Below are 6080 nucleotides of genomic sequence, written 5' to 3'. Positions count from 1 at the left end.
ATTGTTTACAGACAGATTATTTCACATATAATTCACTGTATCACCATTCCAGTGGGTCAGAAGTTTACATACACTAAGTTGACTGTGCCTTTAAACAGCTTGGAAAATTCCAGAAAATGATGTCATGGCTTTAGAAGCTTCTGATAGGCTAATTGACATCATTTGAGTCAATTGTAGGTGTACCTGTGGATGTATTTCAAGGCCTACCTTCAAACTCAGTGCCTCTTTGCTCGACATCTTGGGAAAATCAAAAGAAATCAGCCAAGACCTCAGAAAAAAATTGTAGACCTCCACAGGTCTGGTTCATCCTTGGGAGCAATTTCCAAACACCTGAAGGTTCCACATTCATCTGTACAAACAATAATACGCAAGTATAAACACCATGGGACCACGCAGCCGTCATACCGCTCAGGAAGGAGACGCGTTCTGTCTCCTAGAGATGAGCGTACTTTGGTGCGAAAAGTGCAAATCAATCCCAGAACAACAGCAAAGGACCTTGTGAAGATGCTGGAGGAAACAGGTACAAAAGTATCTATATCCACAGTAAACGAGTCCTATATCGACATAACCTGAAAGGCCGCTCAGCAAGGAAGAAGCCACTGCTCCAAAACCGCCATAAAAAAGCCAGACTACGGTTTGCAACTGCACATGGTGACAAAGATCATACTTTTTGGAGAAATGTCCTCTGGTCTGATGAAACAAAAATAGAACTGTTTGGCCATAATGACCATCATTATGTTTGGAGGAAAAAGGGGGTTGCTTGCAAGCTGAAGAACACCATCCCAACCGTGAAGCACGGGGGTGGCAGCATCATGCTGTGGGGGTGCTTTGCTACAGGAGGGACTGGTGCACTTTACAAAATAGATGGCATCATGAGGAAGGAAAATTATGTGGATATATTGAAGCAACATCTCAAGACATCAGTCAGGAAGTTAAAGCTTGGTCGCAAATGGGTCTTCCAAATGGACAATGACCCCAAGCATACTTCCAAAGTTGTGGCAAAATGGCTTAAGGACAACAAAGTAAAGGTATTGGAGTGGCCATCACAAAGGCCTGACCTCAATCCTATAGAAAATGTGTGGGCAGAACTGAAAAAGCGTGTGCGAGCAAGGAGGCCTACAAACCTGACTCAGTTACACCAGCTCTGTCAGGAGGAATGTGCCAAAATTCACCCAAATGATTGTGGGAAGCTTGTGGAAGGCGACCCGAAACGTTTGACCCAAGTTAAACAATTTAAAGGCAATGCTACCAAATACTAATTGAGTGTATGTAAACTTCTGACCTACTGGGAATGTGATGAAATAAATAAAAGCTTAAATAAATCATTCTCTCTACTATTATTCTGACATTTCACATTCTTAAAATAAAGTGGCAATCCTAACTGACCTAAGACAGGGAGTTTTTACTAGGATTAAATGTCAGGAATTGTGAAAAACTGAGTTTAAATGTATTTGGCTAAGGTGTATGTAAACTTCCGACTTCAACTGTACATGTTGGTTCCATCTGCATTCTGCCTGGCTGGTCTGTCCTTGTGGAAGTTGTCATCTAGCGCTGCCAGCAGTGTTCTGGCCTCAGACTGGTGGGGAAAAGGAAAAACGCTTGTTGGCGTACATCAGAATATGGTTCTGGTAGGTCTCAAGATCAGCTGTTGATCTGTAAAAAAAACACAAAACAAAGGACACAGAGAAGTCATAATGAATCCGTCATGAAATCAACTAAATTGTAATCCTCCTTTGGCTGTAATTCACTGTATCACAATTCCAGTGGGTCAGAAGTTTACATACACTAAGTTGACTGTGCCTTTAAACAGCTTGGAAAATTCCAGAAAAAATTGCCTAATTGACATCATTTGAGTCAATTGGAGGTGTACCTGTGGATGTATTTCAAGGCCTACCTTCAGGCCTTGAAGCAGTTTTCTGGCCTCAGACTGGTGGGGGAAAGGAAAAACGCTTGTTGGCGTACATCAGAATATGGTTCTGGTAGGTCTCAAGATCAGCTGTTGATCTGTAAAAAAAACACAAAACAAAGGACACAGAGAAGTCATAATGAATCCGTCATGAAATCAACTAAGTTGTAATCCTCCTTTGGCTGTGTGCATGTCAAACATCACCCTGATGCAGGGTTTCCCATCCAACTCCTCTGTGACCAATAGACCAATATTTTGTATACATTTTCTGGTGGTCCTGGAGGACAGTACTGCAGTATTGCATAATGGTCCATTATCTGTAACCAATTGCTAAATAGGGGGAAGGATTCTTGAGAAAATATGTAACCCACCTGAAGTTCAGGTATTTATGAAGATCGTTCAGCCACCTTGTGTTGAGGATGATGTCTTTGAAAGCCTGATGTGCTGGAGAGCCCTTTTTTATCCATTCCTTGTTGTGGTTGTCCCACAGGCAGTCATGTTCACAATGTCCCAGTGTCCATGTGTGTTCATTCACCACATGGTGAATAACACCTCTCCACAGGTCCTGAGACATACAATTGCAATGCATGCATAAAAAAAATCTAATCTGTGTCATTATCCACTTTGCCTATTGCAGATATGATTTTAGCAACTCAGGGACGAGTGCTAGCTCACAGCTAAGCACAATACAGTAAGTACATCACCACTCAAACATAACACATAAATGAGAGTAATAAATAAGACAAGATAAATATGTTTTACAATAAACTTGTATGTGTGCGCCCTTTTACAGTACCACCAAAAGTGGTTGACAACCTCCTTCGTCCACAGGATGAGTTCTGCCTGGCCTTTAATCTGTGCTGTCTAGATATGATAACAATTCCAACACTGGAGCAATATTTTCATATACAAAAAAACATACTGCAATATCTATCATTACATACTCACTGCATGGATTTTCTTGGACAGTTTCTTGGCTCCATGCCACATATCGAGAGAGCGCTGTATTCCGCTGTCTTTATATTTTCCTTTCAATGGGTCTGAAAAAATATGATATATATATATATTTCTAAAACGATTAAATCTCGCAAAATACACATTTTAGATGTGCATGATCATAACCAAACTTACTCCTTAGAGCAGAAATCTGAACATGTGCATCTGTGCAGATTTCTTTTAGCGGGATCTCCGTAATTAGCTGATCCATGGTCCTAATGAACGTCTCTTTCTCCATGATGACAGAGTTTCTCTGGGTCTCCCTCTTGTCAATGTTCACTACGGAGATGATGTCTCTGGAATCATTCTCCAATGTAGTGTAGGTGCAATACTGTGCACAGTAGCCTGGCGAGTCCATGCGGCCATCAGCTGAAATTGTAAGAGACAGAAGTAATAAATAAAAAAGCAGGACATCCATGTTAAATGCCTGTGGTGTACTGTAAGCACACAAACAATGAAGTCTTACCTAGGGCTTCCACACTGTCTTTGGTTTGCAGACGGTCAATGATCACAGCCCTTTCCTCCATCCAGAACAATTTTATCGAGTCCACACAGTATGAGTCTTGAATGTTGAAAAAAGTGCTACTGGAAAACACCCCCATGTTCATGAATTTGATAAGGAGGCCAATTGTTGAGTAATTATTCCCAGACAGCAAAATGTTTGTGGCCAACAAAAAGTCACCTGCCAGCATCCCATGCTTCACTGTGGGCTGAGACTTCCATTTCCAGATGCAGTGACCTTTGGGGCAGATCTGTAAGATAAAGACCGCATGCAATAGTTTCCATAGTACCATATATATAATATAATACACCCCCCTCCCCCGCCAGCGGTCTTGGTCTCCAACCAGGTCTCCTGGAAGAGAGACTTTATCTCAATTAGACAACCTGGATATCAACTTAAAATAATATAAAATATATTATTATATCCAAAATATAATATAAAAATATATACTATTACCAAGTTACAGCTTTTTTGCACAAATACATTTGCGCAAGCATGCTTACTTGGGTGGATGCCAACCAATGTCTAAATAGCATAGGACGTTCAAAGATAAAAGTCTGTGACATCCTTCATTGCATGCATGTAGAGAAGTACAACGAACACATGTTAGGATTGGATTAACTCACCCATTCAATGATGCTTGCTGTTCAAATAAAATAAAATAAAATACAATTTTATTTGCCACACGTGCCGAATACAACAGGTGTAGACATTACCGTGAAATGCTTACTTACAGCCCTTAACCAACAATGCATTTATTTCTTAATAAAAATTTAAAATAAAACAACAACAACAAAAAAGTGTTGTGAAAAAAAGAGCAGAGTAAAATAAAATAACAGTAGGGAGGCTATATACAGGGAGTAACCGGTGCAGAGTCAATGTGCTGGGGCACCGGCTAGTTGAGGTAGTTGAGGTAACTGATGTGGACCTCAAAGGGTGGAAGGGCATGGCAATCTTCACCTGTTCCCCGGTTGTGGAACGGGCACTGATCCACAGGTAGCACAAGGAAGTTTGTCAGATGTATTAAACTGTCTTCATAAGTGATGGATGCATGCTTGCTGTACATTGGCTTGTGGGTCAGGTGTGTTTGTGGATGGAGGTGTGTCTGTGGATGGAGGCGCGTCTGTAGATGGAGGCGCGTCTGTGGACGGAGGTGCGTCTGTGGATGGAGGTGCGTCTGTGGCAGAAGACTCTTCTAAAAGGATACACTGTCTCTTCCACACTGATGACCGGTAGTCTATCAGCGCAGCTGTGGATGGAGAGATCCACCCGTTCTGTTTTAACACAGAAAATAGTGTGGATAAACAATTTTCGAAAAACGGTACAGATGTATCATAAGATGCACATTTAAAAATGTATACATCTAAAGGCATAGAATGATAAACATACCGCACACAAAGTGAAGGAACGTATTCTTCGTCCGAGCTGCTATCCCCAGAATCTTCAAACTCGTCAGACTCCTCTTCATCAGAATCTTCATTCACCTGTGATTCCTTTGAGGGACTCCAGGTCTCATCAGCACCACACTCATCAGCACCAATTTCATCATCCCATCACAAATAAGACAGAATAATAATATAATGGTAAATTGTAAATACAAAACAACAAAAGTAAGTACACTAGCACATCACAAATCCTAAGAACATTCTTACACTTACACACTATTCATTAGGTCATTGACCTCATCTTCATTTACTTCTATGGTCTCTTCGGAGATGCTCATATTCATCAGGCTAAATAGAAGTGATAGAACATAACAAAAAAAGTAAATTCACTGAATAAGATCTGTACAACATTGGCAATACACATTTAGGGTGATAATGTCTGGGATTAGTTAATGAAAAAAAACTTTAGTGTAGCCTGTTTTCACCTTCTGTTGCCTCCATGGTGTTCCCATCTAGCTCAACCACTCCAGGCTCCTCCAGAATCTCATCCCCCCTTTAGAAAAAGACAGTCGGTTATACTCCAAGCATATATTATCTTCATTACTTGCAAACATTTTGAATACTAGAGAGGAAGACATGACAGTACCAGAGAGATACATCCCCACATAGGCTACTCAAAGAAGGCAGGCACAAAGTGAGGGACACAAAAACACAGAAACCAACCATAAATGATGCACACACAGGGAACTTCACACTACCCAATAGCCATCATTGAAAGGAATAGGAAAAAGGTACTGTATCTAGCTATTCTCCTATTGAAATTAAGCATGTGTTCTCACCTATCTGACAGTGTGGTGCTGGAAGCCACTCCAATGCTTGATAAAGCAGGTAGAGGTAACACTTTCCTTGGAGTGGATTGTTGTGACACTCTGGCTCCATGGACTTTATTATTGAGCCAGGGTTGTTCATTTTCCTTGTTTGGGTGTATTTCTATGTTGGGTATTCTGGTTGTTTCATTTCTATGTGTGGTGATTGTTCGTGATTATTCAGGTGACTCCCAATCGGAGGTAACGAGTGACAGCTGTCGGCTCGTTATCTCTGATTGGGAGCCATATTTATACTGTGTGTTTTCTCGTGGGTATTGTGGGTTTTTGTTCCATGTTTCTGTCAGTGTTACAGAGGACTTCACTATCGTCATTTGTTGTTTTTCGTGGTTGCTTTAATAAATAAAGTCATCATGTTCACTCCACGCGCTGCGATTGGTCCGCTTCTTCAGACGATCGTGACAATT

The 6080-nt window shown here is 41.0% G+C and overlaps 2 long non-coding RNA genes across 2 annotated transcripts; both read right to left on the bottom strand.

The window, feature by feature from the left end:
• Positions 1 to 2384: 2384 nt before the first annotated feature.
• On the bottom strand, positions 2385 to 3119 carry LOC123489011. The gene is made up of 3 exons (XR_006660384.1): positions 3038 to 3119; positions 2855 to 2946; positions 2385 to 2471 (listed from the first exon to the last, which is right to left on the bottom strand). It is a non-coding gene; the product is annotated as an uncharacterized LOC123489011 (long non-coding RNA).
• Positions 3120 to 4649: 1530 nt separating this feature from the next.
• Positions 4650 to 5299, bottom strand: LOC121576072. The gene is made up of 3 exons (XR_006002427.1): positions 5275 to 5299; positions 5063 to 5137; positions 4650 to 4678 (listed from the first exon to the last, which is right to left on the bottom strand). It is a non-coding gene; the product is annotated as an uncharacterized LOC121576072 (long non-coding RNA).
• Between the last annotated feature and the right edge of the window lie 781 nt (positions 5300 to 6080).

This window comes from Coregonus clupeaformis, unplaced genomic scaffold (assembly GCF_020615455.1).
Source record: "Coregonus clupeaformis isolate EN_2021a unplaced genomic scaffold, ASM2061545v1 scaf2679, whole genome shotgun sequence".
Taxonomy (NCBI): Eukaryota; Metazoa; Chordata; class Actinopteri; order Salmoniformes; family Salmonidae; genus Coregonus; species Coregonus clupeaformis.
Note: the sequence above shows the minus strand (reverse complement) of the source record. Positions and strands in the feature narration are given on the sequence as shown.